The sequence below is a fragment of the Salvelinus namaycush genome, chromosome 9 (assembly GCF_016432855.1).
Source record: "Salvelinus namaycush isolate Seneca chromosome 9, SaNama_1.0, whole genome shotgun sequence".
In the NCBI taxonomy this organism is placed as follows: Eukaryota; Metazoa; Chordata; class Actinopteri; order Salmoniformes; family Salmonidae; genus Salvelinus; species Salvelinus namaycush.
This window is the reverse complement of record NC_052315.1, coordinates 26,907,357-26,931,372: the sequence shown is the minus strand read 5'-3', so window position 1 is coordinate 26,931,372 and position 24,016 is coordinate 26,907,357. Positions and strand designations below refer to the sequence as shown.

General features: G+C 44.9%; 1 pseudogene; it reads left to right on the top strand.

Annotated features, from left to right (window-relative positions):
- Positions 1 to 24,016, top strand: part of LOC120053215 — a 39,167-nt pseudogene that overhangs the window by 13,440 nt on the left and 1,711 nt on the right.

Here is a 24,016-nt window from a genome sequence, read left to right as displayed (position 1 = left end):
GCACGGGGGTGGCAGCATCATGTTGTGGGGGTGCTTTGTGGGCAGAACTGAAAAAGCATGTGCGAGCAAGGAGGCCTACAAACCTGACTCAGTTACACCAGCTCTGTCAGGAGGAATGGGCCAAAATTCACCCAACTTATTGTGGGAAGCTTGTGGAAGGCTACCCGAAACATTTGACCCAAGTTAAACAATTTAAAGGCAATGCTACCAAATACTAAGTGTATGTACACTTCTGAAATAAATAAAAGCTGAAATAAATCATGCTCTCTACTATTATTCTGACATTTCACATTCTTAAAATAAAGTGGTGATCCTAACTGACCTAAAACAGGGATTTTTACTAGGATTAAATGTCAGGAAGTTGTATGTAAACTTCCGACTTTATGTATGTATATAATCTGTATGTATGGTGATCTGTTCCTTTCCCATATTCCTTACTTTCTGGTACATTTGCCTCTGACAGGTGATATATTGTAAATTGCTGTTTATATCTTTACTATTTGTATTGCATTTTACCCTCTAAGTATGATTCAATTGTTTTTATATATCCTTAGAGATTGAAAGTAGTGTTAGGTTCAAGCTCTTTGTGTATGAGAAGTGTAATTATTTAGTGGACTGTAGGAATGTGTACTCCCAATGAGTCAAGGCCTCTCCTGACTGATAAGAAGTCTTGTGATATGGACAGAGAAATCCTGGGTGATGGAAAAGTACTGAAGTACATCTTTTTGGAAGGGAGGGGGTGAGAGCTAAGGGTGGAAGTGCACACTGCGCTGTATTGAATGTATGTATTCAGCTGTTACATATTCTCTGAGTAAACGTTTGAAACGTCACTCTTAGTTTGGGTTTTGTATGATAAATATGGTATATTGAGATGTGGGTCTTCTTATGACAGGGACAGTAAAAGTCATCCTGCGTCTCTGTCTGACTCATCCCGTCCCAGCTGGTTCAGGGTCTCTGATAGAGGTTACGGGAGAGTGTCCTACCTTTAAACCCCTGCAATGTACAGTACAGGAAGTGCAGTCAGACACATTGGCTGCAGAGGAAGTGCTTTGTAATGCTAAGACCTCCATCACGGTAAGGTTTCCTTGATCCTTGAGTCTCATATAACAGATTTGTGATTGTTGGCTAGATTGACAATGTATATCTGTATAACATAGGCCTAATGAGGAACTTATTTGAGGATGGTGAAACATAATACATTGGTGTTCATCCTCTACCTATTAAAAAACATGATCTGGCGCACACCCAGAGATCATTATTTTATGCAGAGGTGCTGACTAACGGCGAATAAACTATAAGCTATAAAAATAGAGTCGCACACTCTATATATAAACTCCCAGTAATTTATTGGGTAAATCACCAACGTTTCACCATCACTGTGCCTTCTTCAGGGTAAAGTCATGAGTGCATAAACCAGGTTATGTAGACAAACAGTGCAATTTGTGCAACCAATGACAATAGTGAGGGGTGTGTCATAATTATTAAGTTAATTAGAATGAATTGAGTGAAACTGTTAAAAAACAATAGGTTATAGCATATATAATATATTAGGCTATTGTTATCATAACTATAATATTAGCATCAGCATACATTATTGTTTAATTCAATTTCACATAAATATTTAATTGTTTCCTATTTCATGAAAACATTTTGTTACATGTAATCTTTTGGTTCAACCATAATGCATAATAAGCATCATCAACAGGGGGAACATATTAGGTGTACGCTGATAAGCTGTAGAAAGAATATATCAATTTATAAGACTGGTTCATTAAAGAGAGAATTGTTCATAAGAAGGACCTGAGATCAAAGTCAATATTCAGACCACTAGGGGGCAATGTTTTTAGATAGGATATCCAGTAAGCCTCCCTTTGTAGTAGTAGGATCTCAATGTTACCTCTCCTTGATAGAGTAACATGCTCAATGCCTGTCAATTTGAGGGAGGAGATAGGATGGTTAGCTTCAACAAAGTGAGCTGCTAATGGATTATCAATGTTCTTACCTGTGATTGAGCTGCGGTGTTCAGCTATGCGTTGTTTTAATTATCTTTTTGTTTGTCCTACGTATACTTTCCCACATGAACAGGTAATGAGATTGATTACTCTCTTGGTCTTGCATGAGATGATACCCCTAACTGGGAGTTTTCAAACTGTATGTGGGTGTCTGAAGAAGGATGTTTTTATAATGCTGTTGCACTGTGCGCATGAGCCACATTTGTAGTTCCCATTTGGAATGGGTGTCAAGAGTGTCTGAGTGGGCTCAGGGGGCAGGTCAGATCTCGCCAAGCTATCTCCAATAGTGCGACCACGTTTAAAGACCACCAGTGGGGGTTCCTTGAAGAGGTGTGCGATTTTTTTTGTTGTTGTTTGATTGCAAAATATGCCAGTCCTTTTTCAGGATTGCTTTAATTTTCTCTGAACACTTGGTGTACTTGATTACTTGATGCAAAAGACTGTTGCGTTGTTTTTCTTCTTTGGTTGAGTTTTAAGTTATTCCTCTCTTGGTTTTTGAGATATTTTCATCTTTGCAGCATCAAGAGTTTTGTCCTTGTAGCCTCTCATTTTTAATTTATCTGTCATTTTTTAGCATCATCCTCTAGCTATTGCCTTCACTTCATGAGCTGGGGAGGACACCCTCTAGAGGTGTAATGGTGCAGCCTTTACTGAATGACTGCCAAAACATTTACTGCTATTTCTAAGTCTGTTATTGTTTGTGTACAGTGTTTATGAGGAGCATCAATATGCATCAGTCACCAACCACACAGATGACTATCACCATTCAGCCAATTAGAAGAGACATGCCTAAAACTATTGCTGCTACACATGATAGGAAAAGACTCATGAGAGGTCATCCAGGTGAGTCTCCCAGGTGACTGGTGTCAAATCAAATAACACTTTGTCACATGCGCCGAATACAACAAGTGTAGACCTTACCGTGAACTGCTTACTTACAAGCCCTTAATCCACCTATCGTGTCAGATTTTGAAAATATGCTTTACAGCGAAAGCAATCCAAGCTTTTGTGAGTGTATCAATCAATGCTAGAACAGCTAGCCCCAAATTAGCATGGTCACGAAAGTCAGAAAAGCAATAAAATTAATCGCTTACCTTTGATAATCTTCGGATGTTTGCACTCACGAGACTCCCAGTTACACAATAAATGTTATTTTTGTTCGATAAATATTACTTTTATAACAAAAAAACGCCATTTAGGTTGCGCGTTATGTTCAGAAAACCACAGCCTCGTTCCGTTCGACGAAAATTCCAAAAAGTATCCGTAATGTTCGTAGAAACATGTCAAATGTTTTTTATAATCAATCCTCAGGTTGTTTTTAACATACATAATCAATAATATTTCAACCGGACCGTAACCTATCCAATAAAAGAGAGAAAGAAAATGGAGAGCTACCCCTCTCGCGTGCAGGAACTAATCAAAGGACACCTGACTAGTTTTGAAATATCTCGCTCATTTTTCAAAATAAAAGCCTGAAACTATGTCTAAAGCCTGGTCACAGCCTGAGGAAGCCATTGGAAAGGGAATCTGGTTGATACCCCTTTAAATGGAAGAAAGACGGGCAATGAAACACAGATAAAATTAAAAAAAATCACTTCCGGGTTAGATTTCCTCAGGTTTTCGCCTGCAAAATCAGTTTTGTTATACTCACAGTTTGACAGTTTTGGAAACTTTGGAGTGTTTTCTATCCTAATCTGTAAATTATATGCATATTCTATGATCTGGACCTGAGAAATAGTCAGTTTACCTTGGGAACGTTATTTTAAAAAATTCAAAAAATCTGACCCCTAGCGTCAAGAAGTTAACCAACAGTGCTGTTCAAGAAGAGTTAAGAAAATATTTACCAAATAAACTAAAGTAAAAAATAATGAAAACACATAACAATAACGAGGCTATGTACAGGTGGTACCAGTACCGAGTCAGTGTGCGGGGGTACAGGTTAGTTGAGGTAATTTGTACATGTAGGCAGGGGTGAAGTGATTATGCATAGATAATTAACAGCGAGTAGCAGCAGTGTACAAAACAAATGGGGGGGGGGGGGGGGGGTCAATGTAATAGTCCAGTGGCCATTTGATCAATTGTTCAGCAGTCTTATGGCTTGGGGGTAGAAGCTGTTAAGGAGCCTTTTGGTCCTAGACTTGGCCCTCCGGTACCAATTGCCGTGTGGTAGCAGAGAAAACAGTCTATGACTTGGGTGACTGGAGCCTATGACAATTTTATGGATTTTCCTCTGACACCCTGGATTGCAGGAAGCTTGACCCCAGTGACGTACTGGGCCATACGCACTACCCTCTGTAGCGCCTTATGGTCAGATGCCAGTTCTCTGACCTCCTCCCTATAGGCTGTCTCATCGTTGTCGGTGATCAGGCCTACCACTGTTGTGTCGTCAGCAAACTTAATGATGGTGTTGGAGTTGTGTTTGGCCACGCAGTCGTGGGTGAACAGGGAGTACAGGAGGGGACTAAGTACACACTCCTGAGGGGCTCCAGTGTTGAGGATCAGCATGACAGACGTCTGTTGTCCACCCTTACCACCTGGGGACGGCCCGTCAGGAAGTCCAAGATCCAGTTGCAGAGGGAGGTGTTTAGTCCCAGGGTCCTTAGCTTAGTGATGAGCTTTGAGGGCAGTATGGTGTTGAATGCTGAGCTGTAGTCAATGAACAGCATTCTCACATAGGTGTTCCTTTTGTCAAGGTGGGAAATGGCAGTGTGGAGTGCGATTGAGATTGCGTCATCTGTGGATTTGTTGGGGCAGTATGCGAATTGGAGTGGGTCTAGGAATCCGGGAGGATGCTGTTGATGTGAGCCATGACCAGCCTTTCAAAGCACTTCATGGCTACCGATGTGAGTGCTACGGGGCGGTAATCATTAAGGCAGGTTGCCTTCGCTTCCTTGGGCACAGGGACTATGGGGGTCTGCTTGAAACATGTAGGTATTACAGACAGTCAGGGAGAGGTTGAACATGTCAGTGAAGACACTTGCCAGTTGGTCCGCGCATGCTTTGAGTACACGTCCTGGTAATCCATCTGGCCCCGTGGCTTTGTGAATGTTGACCTGTTTAAAAGGTCTTGCTCACATCGTCACAGTCATATCACACAGTCATCCAGAACAGCTGATGCTCTCGTGTAAGCTTCAGTGTTGCTTGCCTCGAAGTGAGCATAAAAGGCATTTAGCTTGTCTGGTAGGCTCGCGTCACTGGGCAGCTCACGCCTGGGTTTCCCTTTGTGGTCCGTAATAGTTTTCAAGCCCTGCCACATCCGACGAGTATCAGAGCTGGTGTAGTAGGATTCAATCTTAATCCTGTATTGACACTTTGCTTGTTTGATGGTTCGTCTGCGGGCATAGCGGGATTTCTTATAGGTGTCCGGATAAGTGTCCCGCTCCTTGAAAGCGCCAGCTCTAGCCTTTAGCTCGATGCGGATGTTGCCTGTAATCCATGGCTTCTGGTTGGGATATGTACGTATGGTCACTGTGGGGACGACCTCGTCGAATCACTTATTGATGAAGCCGATGACTGAGGTGTTGTACTCAATGCCATTGGATGAATCCCGGAACATATTCCGGTCTGTGCTGGAAAAACAGTCCTGTAGTGTAGCATCCGCGTCATCTGACCACTTCCATATTGAGTGAGTCACTGGTGCTTCCTGCTTTAGTTTTTGCTTGTAAGCATCAGGAGGATAGATTTATGGTCGGATTTTCCAAATGGAGGGCGGGGGAGAGCCGTATGCATCTCTGTGTGTGGAGTAAAGGTTGTTGTTACGCATGCCTCTTGGAGGAGGGAACGCAACACCCTACTACACTCAACTCCCCATGGGGTGAAAGAGGTATGTGATTGTAGGTGCGGGTAAGGATGACAGAGGCAGAGAATATTACCGTTTACCATGTTAAGGAAATAAATTCCCAGTAATGTGGGGAAAAGGGGCTGGACAGAACCAAAGCAAAGAAAGTTAAAGAGTCCCCTCTCCTACTGTACCTGCCTACCCACTAGTTACCTAACCTTAACGCCACCTGGCGCGCTAACCAAAATACAGGGGGTGGTCCGCCCAGGTCTTACCTAGTGTGCATAGACAGAGTACATACTACGGTATATGTATGCCCGCAGGCCTCGTGCCTAAGCACTCCCAAGGTGCCTTCCCCTTCCCCCTGAGAACAAATGAAACAGAATAATACAAACTTAAAGTGAACAATTTCACTAATCAAAAACACTGACTCCTATTGGCACACACATACCTCAGAAGTAGCGGCTAAAAAATACTTTCAACAAAACTGTCTCTGAGCAACAACCAACACAGGACATCCAAGAAGCTCTCTCTCCTAACAAAGGAACACTGGCGGTTCAAGCTGTCGCAGCAGTCGGTAATTGCCGACAGCTGTATCCCCTAACGAGAGGGCGGGATCAGAGCTCCAATCTGCAATGGGGCCGACCAATCAGCTGCTTGGGGGAATCCAGGAAGCCATTTCCTGAAATACACACATACATATACACAAACTCACAACACAGAAACTGGGGAACGTAACAGTCGTCTAGAGTTATTTTTCCTCTGGTTGCACATGCTGGTAAAAATTTGGTAAAACTGATTAAAGTTTGCCTGCATTAAAGTCCCTGGACATAAGGCTTATGGCCTTATAGTTGGTTGAGTGCGCTCTTAGTGCCAGCATCGGTCTGTGGTGGTAAATAGACGGCTACAAATAATATAGATGAGAACTCTCTTGGTAGATAGTGTGGTCTACAGCTTATTATAAGGTACTCTTCCTCAGGCGAGCAATACCTCGAGACTTATTTAATATTAGACATCGCGCACCAGCTGTTATTGACAAAAAGACATACACCCCCACCCCTCGTCTTACCAGACGTAGCTTCTCTGTTCTGCCGGTGCATTGAAAATCCCTCCAGTTCTATATTGTCCGTGTCGTCGTTCAGCCACGACTCGGTGAAACATAGGATATTTCAGTTCTTAATGTCCCGTTGGTAGGATAATAGTAATCGTAGGTCATCCATTTTATTTTCCAATGATTGCATGTTAGCAAGTAGAATTGATGGCAATGGGAGTTTACTCGCTCGCCTACGGATTCTCAAAAGGCAGCCTGATCTGCGTCCTCTTTTCTTCCGTCTTTTCTTCACCCAAATGACAGGGATCTGGGCCTGTTCCCGGGAGAGCAGTATATCTTTCTCATCGGACTCGTTAAAGGAAAAAGCTTTTTCCAGTCTGCGTTGAGTAATCCCAGTTCTGATGTCCAGAAGTTATTTTCGGTCATAAGAGACAGTAGCAGCAACATTATGTACAAATAAGTTAAAAAATAAGTTAAAAACAAACGAAATAGCAAAATTGATTATGGGCATGTAAAACGTCAGCCATCCTCTTCGGCGCCATTTTATCTATATGCCCTGTGTGTTCCAGGAGCTGGCCCAGGCCTTGCTACAGGCAGCCCAGACTCTCTGTCCCAGGGTCACACACAGGTCAAGCTGGCTGACTATGTGGCTAAGATGTCCAGACAGACAGACCTCTTCATCTGGGACACCCTCATACAGCACACAGGAGAGCTCAGGTAAACAGCTGAATATACACACATCCACCCTGACACAAAAACACAGCTTATGTAGAACACAAACAGTTACATCATCCATGATCTTTGTTGTTTTGTGTCACAATCATGTCATACTCAATACTGTTAATTTTCCCACCCAGGGCCTCCCACATCTCTCATAAAGCTTACTGTAGTTGCTAATGGTTTACTTCTCCCCTCCCTTATTTATTTATGCTTTTCACTCCTCTTTCAGTGAACTCCAACTGTCAGTTAGTGTCTCCTTGGTGGAAAGTATCATTGATGAGGTTCTGCAGGACTTTTGTGGCTCAAAAGTTTGTGGCTCAGCGGCAATTGGTGAGAGTTTGTTTTGTGTGTGAGTTGTTTGTGTGTTTGATTAGTATGACTGATCACCACCCTCCCCCATCTCAGAACCGTCATATGAGGGAGCAGACCAGAAAAAATGGCTGTTTTTTTAAATAGGTTTTGTGAATCTGTGCCCAGCTCCCTCAGCTAAAAGTAGTAGACCATGACTGCCCACTGGATGATGTAAAAGTTCTGACTAACATAAAACACACATATCCCACCATACTATACTGTATATGCCGAACCATTCTACCAGTCTACACAGTACCTACATGACCTGCATTAGTTCTTGTTTAATATAACTAATTGAATATTCTTCTCCTCCACAGTATGTTCATGTCATTTGGAGGAACAGCTATCCGTCAAGCAACCTCAGTGAAAAGTAAGAACCAGGCTTGTCATAAGTATAATTAAGATTTATTGTAACAGACTATTTAGTTGGAAGCTGGGAGTCTGGGATGAAACTAGGAAGATTAACATTGTAGACAATCAGGTTTGATGATTGGCTGCAGTCTGCTCCATAAAAATTGCCTCGACCTGTGATGTCAGTAGCTACAATCTTCTGCCACTGTGATTAGCTTAGAAAAAGGTTTCACCCAGAGTTCACAGTTGAAAGGTCAGAGGTCGTGTCTGAACCATTGCATTATCCAGTTAGGAGTGAGCTCTAACTAAAGAGGGTCAGAAGGGCAGTAATATGAAAATAATGGAGCAGTCACAACAAAGAGGGAGATATTGTCTAGAGCCATATGGTTCTGGATTGTTCTGCTCAAATCCCCCTAGTGCAACGTCCTCTTAAGTGCATTTAAAATCTGATTTAGAATGAGTCAAAATTTGTGTCAGTGTGCTACATGAAAAAAATTACGCTACACTTTTTAACCCCTTGTCCACTGGAAAACATCTTCAAAAAGAGGCACTTATGTTTTACTGTGCATATGTTTTACTGTGCATATGTTTTACTGTGCATATGTTTTTGTGTTTGTGTGTCATTGATGCAGTCTGGGACCCTAGAGGGGCTGTCCCTCAGTGTGTCTTAGGAGTTCCCCTCCTTGTGACAGTGCTGTGTCATGGTGCTGAAGGTTAAAGGTCCCCCACTGAAGGGGAGGGGTGTGGGGGGGCAGTGGTGGGGGGGGGGGGTTACTACTCTACCCTCAACAAAATATAATCAGCTGTGCGGTGCTCTGCCTGTCCAATAAAAAGAGCTGTGGCTAACTGGAGCATGGCCGGGTTACTTTCAGACCACTGAGTTTCACTGGGGGGACGGGGACGGGGATGGAGCGGTTGTGTACAATCATTACACAACCCCTCCCCCTCCTTTGCCTCTCTCTCCCTGTTTTGACGCTACCTGCGCTCTCTTTCGCTACCATCTCTCTCCTTGTATTTTTATTTTGCTCTCTCTTGCTCCCTCTCTCTCCGTCTCTTTCTTGCTCCCTCCCTCTCTCTTCCATTGTTTAGATTCAGTGTTGTAAATCTGTCTGATTAGTCTCCTCTCTTCTCTGTGCCGTGAAGCCTATAGTTAAAGGCATCCATCTGATTCCTCTTCCATCCATATTTTCTGTCGCTTTGCTCTCTGCTTTTTTTCTTTGTCTTCTTCTCCTCTCCCTTTCTTCATCAACACTCTCTCAACCACCATCCTTCTCTCTCTCTCCCATTCTATCTCACATCCCTTCTTAGTGTGATAACGCCACATTATAGTTAGTTGTCCTGTTTTTACATGCATTCTATCACACACCCGGTGCCTGTGTAGGTTGGTACCATTCCCTCTCTCTGTCTCTCTCTGCAGGTGTTCTGGATGTAGACACGGAGCAGCAGGCGAGAGAGAGCATTTATTATCAGCAGGAAGTAGGAGGGGAGGTCTCAGGGGTAGGAGGGAGTGGGTGGGCGCTGTCGTCGACAACGTTATTGTCAGTCACAGTGGCAGGCCAGCTGAAACCTGAAGGCCCCTCCCACACAGGGAGGGAGGCGGATGCTGCCGCTGCTCTTGCTGCTGCCGCGGCTCTTAGCGACAGTGATCCCCGGCGCCCTGAGCCTGCACCTCCTCAGCCCCCTATGGACCTGCCCATCGAAGGCCACACACTGAGGCACTACACCCGCTCCAGGCCCAGACCCAACCGCCGGAACAGCAAGCCGCCCAGCAAGCCCCAGGTAAGAGGCAACACGACGATCACAGACCAAGGAGGATGGGGATGGAGGGAAGAAAGGGAGGGAGGCACAGAGAGAGGAAGAGAGGGGGGATGCAGGGAGAGGATAATTGTAGCAACAGAGCTGCTTTCTGAGAGAGGAATAGATGAGAAGGGATAGAGAGAAATAGAGAGATGAGGGGAGAAAAAAATCAGAGCAAAGCAGAGAGAATGTTGGAGATAGAGCGAGAGAAAGCGAGGGAGAGGGAATGGGGGAGGGAAGCAGTGTTCTGATGGTAGTTCTCAGGTTATTGCAGCCACAGCAGCAGAGGCAGTGTCAGTGGCTTGCAGCGCTAGACATTCTCTCTCATCTCCATCTCCAGCCTCTTTCCCTCTCTCTGTCTATCTGATTCTATTTCACCGTCTTGTCAGTGCTGCTGCTTTAGCTGTTGATGTGTTGAGGAGCCATTTCTGTGTGTTTTCTCCATATTTTCCCCTGCATTAACGATGGTCCCTGTGGTTCTCAGTAGTTGGGGTGGGAGCTGTCAGAACAGGGCAATGTCTTTCCATATTGATTCTGGATAGCTCTATTCTGCTCTGTGTGACTGCCGTAGAATTTTTATTATTCATGTTTTTACATCAAGGTGGGCTCACCGGCTCTCCGCCCCTCCCCCCCTCCACGATTACTCTCCCGTCAATGCTTTTAGGACATTCCCTCTTTTACGGTGGAATATTGTTAAGGATTGTCAATGGGAACTGGTCATGTGTCTGTGTTTGCATGTATGTATTCATTGTCGTGTTTGATTAAAATGTCCCACAATCAGCTCCGTGCTGATTGGTGGTAGTCTAGTTGTCTGTGTGTGTGTGTGTGTGTGTGTGTGTGTGTGTGTGTGTGTGTGTGTGGGTGTGGGTGTGTATGTGTTTTCCCCTGACACTGTCTGTTCTGCCAACTGATCAGACAGCTAGCTCTCTGTTATTTGTGAAAAACAATGCTGCAGCCATCTTATAAGCAGAACTAGTTCAATATAAATGGCTGATATAAGGTGTTCGTTGTAACATTATATGTGTCTGTCTGTGTGTGTGTCTGTTTGCCTGCTGCCGTTGTCATTAGTGGTGCTACACTGGTGTAGTAGCGTGATTCATTGTTGTTATTACAGGTAACACTGTACAATTGGGTTAATACCACATTAACCAGGTGTCTGTATCCACTGTGTTGTATTTACTGGCACACGGTGCCACCACATTGTTATATAGACTGTATTCAAGGTGCACGCAATTGTGTATTTCTATATTTCCTGTGCTCTTGTCCCTGGTTACCTGTGTGTCTGTAACGCAATTGAAACAGCATATCCATTGCTGTTGTCCATGGTTACCTGTGCTCCTGTATAGTAATTGTTAGTGTGTTAAACCCTGTGTTATTATCTGGGTCTCTGGGGTCAGTGTACATTCAGGCAGGACGGGCAACCAGCTCTGATCAGAGATTTTCTGGAGAGGACGACTCCACAGAGATAGCTTCGGCAGGATGAGAGGCAGAAAGAACCGCTTTACCCATCTATGGAATGGAAGAAGTGTGTTATAAGGCATAATTCTTTTTTTTTTGTGTGTTTGCATGTATATGTTTTTATACATGTGTATCACAAGCAGGTTTATGCTATGTGAATGTTTCTAATGTGTGATAATGTAGCTAGTTGGCCTGGTGAAATATGGGGCCAGGTGGTGGTTGTTGGAGGGCTGCTGGCTGTGTTGACGGTGGAGAAGGAAGGGTCTACAGGGTCTACTGTCACACTGCTGTAACACTCACTGTGATTGGTGGTGGTGGTGGTGGCACTGCACATTCTGCTGGGTCCGTAGCATTTGATTTTATTACATCTGTAGAGAAATGTAAGGTCATCTGCATTTGATTTTATTACATCTGTAGAGAAATGTAAGGTCATCTGCATTTGATTTTATTACATCTGTAGAGAAATGTAAGGTCATCTGCATTTGATTTTTTATAACGGCATAGCTACCTCCCCCTAAAACATCTTGCCTGAATGTTGCAGAGAGAGAGCTTCTTACTAACTGATGTCGTCATCTGAGGTTTAATAAAAAGCTGGAGCTGGAGCACACCCAGATAAAATGATTTAGTGTAGAGGTGCTGACTAACTGGAAATAAACTGGAAGCTATATAAATAAATAGAGTCATCTGAGGTTTGTTCGTAAACCATTCGCTTGCCATCACTCAGTGCTATGTTAAAGCCAAAACACAGCCAGTCTAGTGGTATATGAGGAATTGGACAGAGCCTGGCAGTTGAATTCTGCAAATTCTGAACTCCTACTGAATGATTCCCTGGGAATGTGTGGGAGACGATTCTTTGAAATCCAAGACCTCATATTATCAGACAGGACATGTCAGACCATATGTCAGAGATTTGTCTTCCATTTTATGCTCTCCTTTTTATACGGTTAATTGACTATTATAAACTGGGTGTTTTGAGCCCTGAATGCTGATTGGCTGACAGCCATGGTATATCAGACCACATACCACGGGTATAACAAAACATGTATTTTTACTGCTCTAATTACATTGGTAACCAGTTTATAATAGCAATAAGGTACCTCAGGGATTTGTGATATATGGCCAATATACCCCGGCTAAGGGCTGCGTCGTGCGTAAGAACAGCCCTTAACCGTGGTATATTGGCCATATACCACACCCCCTCTGGCCTTATTGCTTAATTATAGAATTAGTGCGAGACATTATTGGATGACCAGAGCCCTATACCTACATAGACATGAACTGTAGTTGCGAAAAGTCCACCTATTGATGTTCTATTTACCACAATAGACAATGCACTGCAAAGACAGTAAAGTCCTGCCCCCTTCTTCATTAGGGAGAAACCAATAGACACCCCCCTTCTACCTACCAGTCCATCAGTAAGAAAGTGTTGCTGTGCTAGATGTATAGACAGGGTATATGTATGAAACACCATCCTTGTGTTTTATGGCACGTCTTTTTCTCTTCCTGAAGATGGAGTGGAGTGATGGGGATCGGGGCTCTCTGATTGGCTGAGAAGTGCTAAATGATTTATAATCCGTTTGTCATGCAGCATGGAGCTCCATTTGTATACGGTTGCTATAGCTCTGTTCTGCAGGGTGTAGGTTCTCCTGCTCGCTGTAACCACCGCGCCTTAGACTCCTCTCTCACAGTCTGTTCAGCAGCAGCTACACTCACAGACTGGCTAAATACAGAACAACGTCTCAAACACTAGCCTACCGTGTGTTTGTTTGTGTGTGTGTGTGTGTGTGTGTGTGTGTGTGTGTGTGTGTGTGTGTGTGTGTGTGTGTGTGTGTGTGTGTGTGTGTGTGTGTGTGTGTGTGTGTGTGTGTGTGTGTGTGTGTGTGTGTGTGTGTGTGTGTGTTTGTATGTGCGCGCGCGCGAGAGACACTGAGAAAACAGTCCTTGCCTTCACTCTGTCTCTTCCCACTGCTGAAAAATGTCAGCCAATACTACCGGTCAAAATTTTGTGGACTGCCTGTTTGTATCTGAGTAAGTGACAGACAGCCAGGAAGAGAGTTAGTGTGAACTGCTCTTCCCACCAGCCTGCTAAATAACAGTGAATTATTCATCTTTTAAATGATCATATTTTGATCCAAACTAAATAGCTACTCTTCAGACTGGAACAGAGGGAGAGGAGAGAGTGGTGGTGGGGAAAGGGTGTGTCTAAGAAGTCCAGTCACATGGTGGGGGATCAGGGCTGAGGGGTTGTGTTCTCTCCAGGTACCTGAAGCACAGATGTGCCTGCACACACTGCTTCTGCCACAGCCACACAGTGTTCTATAGAATAGAGAGGATGATCTATTGTGTGTGTGATTGCGTGGGTGTATTTGTCCGTGTTTGTTCATAAACATATATTTTTATCTATTGCATATCTGTTGTCAAACATATGAATCACTATGTGTACGGTGAGTGTGAGAGTGTACTCAGCCTACACTGATCAGTCACACAATGGTTTTACCATAAGCATTCTCCAAGCCACTTATCTTATTGGTTATGCGATGCTGGCTTGGCCAATAAGCAAACATTTATTTTTTGGCAACGCTACAGGGGGATTTGACAGTGGCAGATGAACCACAGTGCCTTCACTTTTGCATATACTGAGTCGCAATGATCTTTTGGTTGTGTTTTTGTACATGTGTGTGTGTGCAGGAGCAGGCAGCTGAGCGTGAAGAGAATGAAGCCAATGAGACCATGGGCAGGGTGGATGAGGGAGTAGAGGAGTTCTTCACTAAGAAGATCATCCCTGATGACCCTCTGTAAGTATCCGTATACCTCCAACAGCATACACCTTTGCATACTGACACGTACAGAATAGATGTACTGCATGCACCCACACTCAACAAACCCACTCATACTAGCTCTCTACACCTACACCCTCTGCACATGCATGTTCACACACTCCCGTGTAGACAAACATCGCTACACACACCATGCATACATACTGTAGCGACAGAAAGATAACAGAATGTATTAGACTAATGTTTGTCTACTGTGGTTAAAAACACTGTATCCCAAATACACAGCATCCCACTGATCCCAGCACTAGATAGAGTATGAACACTGAACAAGCACCACCACTGAATGGAGACTCAGTAGTGTTGTTGCTGTTTTGTGCCTCACCTCACTTGCAGAAAAGCGCAGAGGGAGGAGGTCCCTTACAAAGCACAACCCACAGCGTCGACCTCCACCACCCCTGCCCCTCCCAGCACGTCTGCCCTGGCCCCGCCCTCCTCTACCACCTCTATCACCTCCTCCTCCTCCTCCTCCTCCTCCTCCACCGTAACAACCTCCAACACTACTACCACAACTACCACCCCTTCCACCGCCCCCTCCAAAAACATCAAGAAGAAGTTTGGGGACTTCTTCGCCTTCAAGAAAGTCCGTGCTGGCCGGGGGGCAAAGGGCGAGGGTGGGCCGGAGGGCAAGGTCAAAAAGACCTCCATCACAGATCTAATCAGACCGCTCAGGGAGGCAAAAGAGAGGGAGAGAGAGAAAGAGCGGGAGAGAGAGAAGGGGAAGTTAGAAGAAGAGAGTGGTGCTAAGGCGACCGGTGTTAATGATTCTGATGCCACCAAAACAGTAAGAGCAGCAGAGGACAACACCATGGCCCCCACCGCACCCTCTGATGTCACCAGCATCCCCACAACCCTGCCCACCAGTGCCCCTGTCCAGGAGGAGGTGACATCTGTGTCCCCCAGCGCTCTGACCCCAAGCCCCATCATCAGCCCTGTCGGCGGGTTCCTGGTGGAGAGGGAGAAGAGCCGGACCCTGGAAAAGAGCAAGACCCCAGATGGAGAGAGGAGGCTGAAGGCCACACGGCGCTCGCTCAGGGAGGGCAAGTCCCAGTCCCTCATCCTGCTGACAGGCCTGGAGGATGGCGCTGCCGCACACGGAAAGGTAGGTACCACTCTGCACTAGTGATCAGAAAACACATGGAGTTAGTTCTAAAGAAAATGCACATAATTTCAAAAAATGCTTTTGGTCATCCACTTTCAGAAACACGCATCTGAATGCACATCCAGCTTTGAACAGCGCCTCCACGTAATGCTCCACCGCATGGGGGTGGCCAAGACACCTCCTGCAGACACAAAGAGCAGCCAGGTGTGTGTTTGTGTGTGATATTGATTGATCTGTTCTCTTCCTCCCTATTTCCTCTATTTATGTTCCGAGCGCCCAGCTGGGATTCACTTAGGATTACAGCACCTTTGTGACATTCATGTAATGTGCCATGGCAGTGAATATCTCAGTATAGTACCTAATCCTGAGACTGTGATATTGCAGCTTATCCACTGCAGCGTGCCTTACCAGTCCAGGTAGGAGCACATGGGAGGATAACGCATGAATAACATTCTCTTATATCTTCCTTTAGAACAAAGAAGAGGAGCTGAGGAAAACCAACTCCGAAGGTAAGCCACTCCGCACACCTCCTCAGCTGTGTCTGGGACTCCCTGTGTGACTCAGTGTGACTCATCACACTGTATGTACAAATCCCCTACTGCCGACGGGAGCTTGACAGCATCTCAGGTTTGCTGTAGATGTGCAGTCTTTGTCAACTTAGAGTCGGGTGGTTGTGCTACATGTAGATATCTCCTCTTAGAACTGTTGAATTGTAGACTGTCAAGTAAAAGTGTTGCTGTAGCACTAGGGATGCGATTTGACGGTAGATGCTTGTCAAGTGTAAACTGCTGTTGTTGGCCTCTTGTGTACCCCTTGAAAAGAAGAAGGAATCTAGATCAATTTGATAGAAATGTAGAAACTGTGCTTATTTCTGGTAAAGGCCAGTGTGAAGCCCAATGAGGTAAAGGCCATCAGAGAAATCAATCTTGCATGTATAAATACAGTGTTCAGCTAGCACATCTGGTTCCTTGGAAGTTGTGGGAATGTACGTTTTCTGGTTTCCTATTGGTTCTCGGAACGAAGCCATACATTTCCTGACTGGTAAAACAGAATGTTTTTTTAAATGTTCTGAGAACGGAAGTAAAGATTTCACTTGTTCTGGGAATGTACATTTTTAGATTGCAGGGAGGTTCTCAGAATGTTTTACTATGGTTCCCTGAAAGTTTTCCTGTGAGGTTTTATTAACGGTTATTTTGAGGTTTTTGAATAACTTCCTTAAAACTTTTACTGAATGTTTCAATAAGACTTTTAATAACACTGCTAGCTTAGGTTAACTGTTTAGAACTCCATGCACAGATAGGAGACATGGAAATTATTTTGCTTAGACATTAATCATCCAAACATTTATTTTTGTATTGTGACACAGCATCAGTGAGATGAACCTATGATCTTCTGTTTTCTATCCATGGAATTAGTCCACTGCACCACCAGGATGGAGCTAGCATGCCATGTTTTAACTCGTACAAAGCTGTTCAGTTTAGTCTATTCAAACAGACCCAATTTCAAAGGAAACAAGCACTCATTAGTGGGCACAGCCAACACACCTGAACACACTTAAAAAGATAAAGGATAGAGAGAGTTTTGTTGACGCTGAGAACGGAATGTATATGTTTTTCAATAACATTCTTATAACGTTCTTTGAACGTTACTAATGTTTTCTTGTGGTTTTTCTGTAAAGTTTTCTTAATGTTCGAAGAACATCACTTTAAATAGAACCATGAGGAAACGTTATGCTGAAGTACTGAAATTCCCACAGAAGAACGTTCACAATGGGCTAAGACATCAATTCAACGTCTATTCCACGTTGGTTCAACATATTTAATTGAAGTGACATGGAAACAAAATTGATTCAACCAGTTTGTGCCCAGTGGGTTGTTTCTGAATGTTCTCTGAACTATTTGAAAACATTCCCAATGTCAAACCAGTTGGAGAACATTCCTAGAACATTACCAAAAATGTGTGATACTTTTAGGAAACGTTCTGTTAAACCAATTAAATACCAAGAAAATAACGTTATTTTGTCAAGTTCCTTATCTGTGCTGAGAATGTTCCAAAGCCAAGCAACTATCCTGCACCATTTCCAGAATGTTGTGGGAAGGCTGTATACTAAATAACCATAGGACAACCACGCTCTCACCAAGCTCTAAGAAACATATGGGTCTCAGAACGTTATGTGCTAGCTGGGTTGTGACTGGCGTTGACCCTGAGGTTAGAGCAGGCCAGAGAGGTTCATGGGAAGTCCGAGCAACGCAGACCGGCTAGCCTGGGAGTCATTACTGCCCTTTGTCACTCAGTGCTGGAGGTCAGGGATCAGTTCACACATTCACTCAGAGGGGAACTCAGCACTATCAGCCAATAGAGCTCTAAAGATAACAGTGAAAGCTCCCTTAGCTGTTTTTTGTGTGGATTTCTTGTTTATTTTGTGTGTCAGACTGCTTCAAGTATGGAGAGGCTCATAGTATGTGTAGGTGAACCTCCCATTTTGCTATAATCCTCTACTCTTTCTCAGGTGCAATTCTTGACAAAAAACCTGAACCACCACCCACGTCCATGAAGCCTCGCACTATGTCCACATCAGCTTCAGGTAATTCTGACACTTAAATCTGGTGAATGGATGTCCATGTAATATATCCATCTATACTCCAAGCCAATGGGGGGCAAAGTACGGCCCACTGGGTCGTATCCAGCCAGGCCGAGGACTTCAATCCGGCCCGCGAGACAAAAAAATTATAAAATACAAATAAATGTTTTATTTGTATTTTTTTACCCCTTTTTTCTCCCCAATTTCATGGTATCCTATTGGTAGTTACAGTGTTGTCCCATCGCTACAACTCCCGTACGGACTCAGGAGAGGCGAAGGTCGAAAAACACGACCCAGCCAAGCCGCACTGCTTCTTGACACAATGCCCACTTAATCCGTAAGCCAGCCGCACCAATGTGTTGGAGGAAACAACGTGCACCTGGCGACCGTGTCAGAGTGCATGCGCCCGGCCTGCCACAGGAGTCGCTAAAGCACGATGTGACAAGTAAATCTCAGCCTGCCAAACCCCTTCCTAACCTGGATGACGCTGGGCCAATTGTGTGCCGCCTCATAAGTCTCCCATTCACGGCCAGCTGTGACACAGCCTGGGATCGAACCCGGGTCTGTAGTGACGCCTCAAGCACTGCGATGCAGTGCTATGACCGCTGCGCCACTCGGGAGGCCCCCGCAAATGGATTTTAACAAACAATTGTCCCCCAAAAAATGCGGCCCTCCATTGAATTTCAAAATCCCGATATGGCCCTCGAGCCAAAAAGTTTTGCTCCAAGCCTTTATGTAAATATAATGTTGAAGCAATGACTTCAGTGCAACCTCCCTTCTCCCCTCAGACACCAGGCGGCCAATCAGAGCAGGCATGGAGGCTCTCAGAACAGACAAGCCCCTCCTCCCAGGACGTCCCATCGGCCCCCTCCCTCCCAAACCCACAGTGGCAGCCAAACCCCCTCTCCCAGCCCCCCAGCAGCACCCTGCTGCCGCTAGGACATCCCCGGGGGTCCCCCGGCAGTCCAACACAGCCACGGAGACCCAGACCCAGCCAGCAGAGCCAGAGCCGTCCCAGAGCCAGACCCAGACCCAGCAGAGTGAGCCGACCAGTCCTTCCTCCCGCAAGGAGACTCCCCCTGCCCCATCGCCACACAGGGACCCCAGCTCTCTGGAGAGCAGGGAGCGCACTGAGAGAGCACAATCAGTCACTGAAGGTATACATACAGTGCATTTGGAAAGTATTCAGACCCCTTTACTTTTTCCACATTTTGTTATGTTGAAGCCTTATTCTAAAATTGACTAAATTACTAAATCTACACACAATACCCCATAACGATAAAGCAAAAACAGGTTATAATTTTTTATTACATTTATTCTAAATAAAAAAACAGATATATCACATTTACATAAGTATTCAGACCATTTACTCAGTACTTTGTTGAAAAAACCTTTGGCAGCGATTACAGCCTTCAGTCTTCTTGGGTACAAGCTTGGCACACCTGTATTTGGGGAGTTTCTCCCATTCTTCTCTGCATATCCTCTCAAGCTCTCAGGTTGGATGGGGAGTGTTGCTGCACAGTTATTTTCAGGTCTCTCCAGAGATGTTAGATCAGGTTCAAGTCCGGGGTCTCGCTGGGCGACTCAAGCACATTCAGAGACTTGTCCCGAAGCCACTCCTGCGTTGTCTTGGTTGTGTGCTTTGGGTTGTTGTCCTGTTGGAAAGTGAACCTTTGCCCCAGTCCTGAGCACTCTGGAGCAGGTTTTCATCAAGGATCTCTCAGTACTTTGCTCCCTTCATCTTTCCCTCGATCCTGATTAGTCTCCCAGTCCTTGCTGCTGAAAACATCCCCACAGCACGAGGCTGCCACCACCATTCTACACCATAGGGATGGTGCCAGGTTTCATCCAGATGTGACGCTTGGCATTCAGGCCAAAGAGTTCAATCTTGGTTTCATCAGACCAGAGAATCTTGTTTCTCATGGTCTTAGAGTCCTTCAGGTGCCTTTTGGCAAACTCCAAGCGGGCTGTCATGTGCATTTATTGAGAAGGGGCTTCCGTCTGTCCACACTACCATAAAGGCCTGATTGGTGAAGTGCTGCAGAGATGGTTGTCTTTCTGGAAGGTTCTCCCATCTCCACAGAACCTGATGGTCACTCTGACAGAGCTCCAGAGATGAACTCTGGAGTTCTGTCAGAGTAACCATGGGATGCACATGCGCTCAATTTCGAGTCTCATAGCAAAGGGTCTGAATGCTTATGTAAATAAGTTTTCACTTTGTTATTATGGGTATTATGTGAAGATTAATGAGGGATTAAAACATTTTTTGTTTTTAGAATAACGCATAACACAACAAAATGTAGAAAAAAGAGAAGGGGTCTGAATACTTTCCAAATGCACTGTACATACAGTATCACTCACCTCTCTTCTTTCCAGGTCTGAGCACACTTTTTAATTTGTGAAAAAATACTTGACTAACTATAATTTTTTTTCTGTCTGTGCAGAAAAATACCAAGCTAGTTTTATGTTCTGTATCTGTTCCCTTTGTCTCTCCCACTCTCTCTGATGCTTTGTCTCTCCCACTCTCTCTGATGCTTTGTCTCTCCCACTCTCTCTGATGCTTTGTCTCTCCCACTCTCTCTGATGCTTTGTCTCTCCCACTCTCGCTGATGCTTTGTCTCTCCCACTCTCTCTGATGCTTTGTCTCTCCCACTCTCTCTAATGCTTTGTCTCTCCCACTCTCTCTGATGCTTTGTCTCTCCCACTCTCTCTGATGCTTTGTCTCTCCCACTCTCTCGGATGCTTTGTCTCTCCCACTCTCTCTGATGCTTTGTCTCTCCCACTCTCTCGGATGCTTTGTCTCTCCCACTCTCTCTGATGCTTTGTCTCTCCCACTCTCTCTGATGCTTTGTCTCTCCCACTCTCTCTAATGCTTTGTCTCTCCCACTCTCTCTGATGCTTTGTCTCTCCCACTCTCTCGGATGCTTTGTCTCTCCCACTCTCTCTGATGCTTTGTCTCTCCCACTCTCTCGGATGCTTTGTCTCTCCCACTCTCTCTGATGCTTTGTCTCTCCCACTCTCTCTGATGCTTTGTCTCTCCCACTCTCTCGGATGCTTTGTCTCTCCCACTCTCTCTGATGCTTTGTCTCTCCCACTCTCTCTGATGCTTTGTCTTTCATTATAAGCTTACTATGAAATAATGCAATCACAGTGAATGCTCAGAGCATAATAATTACTTTGGTATCTCTCTTTGTTTTCATATACTGTAACATATTTTGTGCATGGCAGCACCTAATGCACTTGTCTGTATTAGAAAGATTATTTTACATAATCAAAGTGAGCTGATATCAATCCTGGGAATCCATTTGCCAGAAGTCGGACTGTATTGGTTTTGACTCGAGTGCACTAGCTGAATGACTGAATGACATTAATGTACAGTGTATTGCACAGTCCACCACCAATATGTAGCACCCTGATGTTATTTGGGTCCACATTATGGCAGAGGATGGCATCCCAAACATGTGTTGGGTATGCCTGCTCTGGTCTTTTTGGACATGAATGTCACTGTGACTTAAGTGTCAAGCCTAAATCCACCGCGATTTGTGTCTTGGTGTCACTGTGTGTGTAATTGTGTATCTAACTCCTGTGTGTCTTGGTCATCCCCTAGAGAGCCTTCCTACACCCCAGTCCCGCATGAAGCCCTCTCCCCAGCGGAGAGCTGTGTCCGTCTACGAGGACTCGCTCCACCAAGAACATGCTGCTCTGCTGGACCCCGAAGGTGAGCTCGTCAGCAGAGAGAGAGAGAGAACACCTCCTGCTGTATACCACTGGTTACTGCAGATGATAAAAGCCATATACAAAGACTATACTGTGTGTATATAACGTAAACTCCCTCACTTTTGTACATCGCCTTGGTCCGTAAAATTGACCTTATTTTTGCGCCCAAAAAACGTAATACTTCCAGATCAACTGTAATATGAATACCAATGTAAAGCACAATTTATCCCCTTTCCAACAAAATGAATGAGGAGACCCTCATGATGCCCATCTCTGCATAATTCCACAAGGCAATGAGCTCCGTCGGGTCTTTTTAAAAATGGCGGGTGGGGAGCGAAGGCTATGAAGTGATCTTGAAAGGGGGAAATATGTTGGGTGAAGAAAACAGTTTTTTTTCACCCGATTTGTCCAACTAGTCAACTTTAAAATGTAAATAAAATGTAAAGAGTTTATGTAATGTCTTATCACCTGTTTGAAGGTTTGTGTAGAATTTGAAGAGGGGTTTAGGGCTGCGCTAACGTTAGCCTCACAAGTGAACTGCAACTGTTCCGGCTTTTGAGTGTCATGATGGCTCGCAGTAATGACGCGCAAAAAAATGCAATTGGCACCCTAGTCATGAAATATTAGTTTAATATTAGCAATAATTATATTAATTTAGACAAAAATCATGAAGTTTTTTTACAAGTGTATATGGTTAAGCATGATTTTAATCTGCGAGAGAAGGGCTACCCCTGGTGGAAAGAGGCTGTACGGCACAAAATGAGTTGCAAATGAGCGCTGTACGTTACGTAGTGACACGTCACGATGTAACGTACAGCGTCAGAGGGGTCAGTTTTTTAAAATCTTTTCTCCAATACTGTTAGTCCATTACCATGTCAATCAACGCTGAATCGAAACGTAGTTCACACCCCGGATTTTGATGCCAACACAGTCACTACAGTCCCATTCGTTTTCATTGCAGCCTCATTTGAATGTCGCGGTTACGCACATGTGTACGGAATGGGGTGAGTTTACGTTACTGGGGAGGAGTATGTGGGGAGGAGTGTGCGAAGATGGGGAGGGGTGTGTGAAAATGGGGAGGGGTGTGTGAAGATGGGGAGGGGTGTGTGAAGATGTGGAGGAGTGTGTGAAGATGGGGAGGAGTGTGTGAAGATGGGGAGGGGTATGTGAAGATGGGGAGGAGTGTGTGAAGATGGGGAGGAGTTGTGAAGATGGAGAGGCGTGTGTGAAAATGGGGAGGAGTTGTGAAGATGGAGAGGGGTATGTGAAGATGGGGAGGAGTGTGTGAAGATGGGGAGGAGTTGTGAAGATGGAGAGGAGTGTGTGAAGATGGGGAGGAGTTGTGAAGATGGGGAGGAGTGTGTGAAGATGGGGAGGAGTGTGTGAAGATGGGGAGGAGTGTGTGAAGATGGGGAGGGGTATGTGAAGATGGGGAGGAGTTGTGAAGATGGAGAGGAGTGTGTGAAGATGGGGAGGAGTTGTGAAGATGGGGAGGAGTGTGTGAAGATGGGGAGGGGTATGTGAAGATGGGGAGGAGTTGTGAAGATGGAGAGGAGTGTGTGAAGATGGGGAGGAGTTGTGAAGATGGGGAGGAGGGTGTGAAGATGGGGAGGAGTGTGTGAAGATGGGGAGGAGTGTGTGAAGATGGGGAGGAGTGTGCGAAGATGGGGAGGAGTGTGCGAAGATGGGGTGGGGTTTGTAGATGGGGAGGGGTATGTGAAGATGGGGTGGGGTGTGAAGATGGGGAGGGGTATGTGAAGATGGGAAGGGGTATGTGAAGATGAGGAGGGGTATGTGAAGATGAGGTGGGGTATGTGAAGATGAGGAGGGGTATGTGAAGATGGGGAGGGGTATGTGAAGATGGAGAGGGGTATGTGAAGATGGGGAGGGGTGTGTCTGTTATAAAAAATATGTTCTGCCTTTTCTTACACAAACATCAACTGTACTAGTTGTTCAGGCTCTGGTCTTGTCCCATATTGATTATTGTCCGCTAATATGGTCAAGTGCAGCAAAGAAAGATCAAGCAAAGCTGCAGTTGGCTCAAAACAGAGCAGCACACCTTGCCCTTAACTGCACATACAGAACTAATATCAACAACATGCCAGTTTTTCCTGGTTGAGGAGAGATTAACTGCATCTCTTCTAGTTTTTATGAGAAATATTACTGTGATGAAAAATCCAGATTGTCTGCATAATCAAATAACATTCAGCTCAGATACTCACACATACCCCACAAGATATGCCACCAGGGGTCTCTTCACAGTC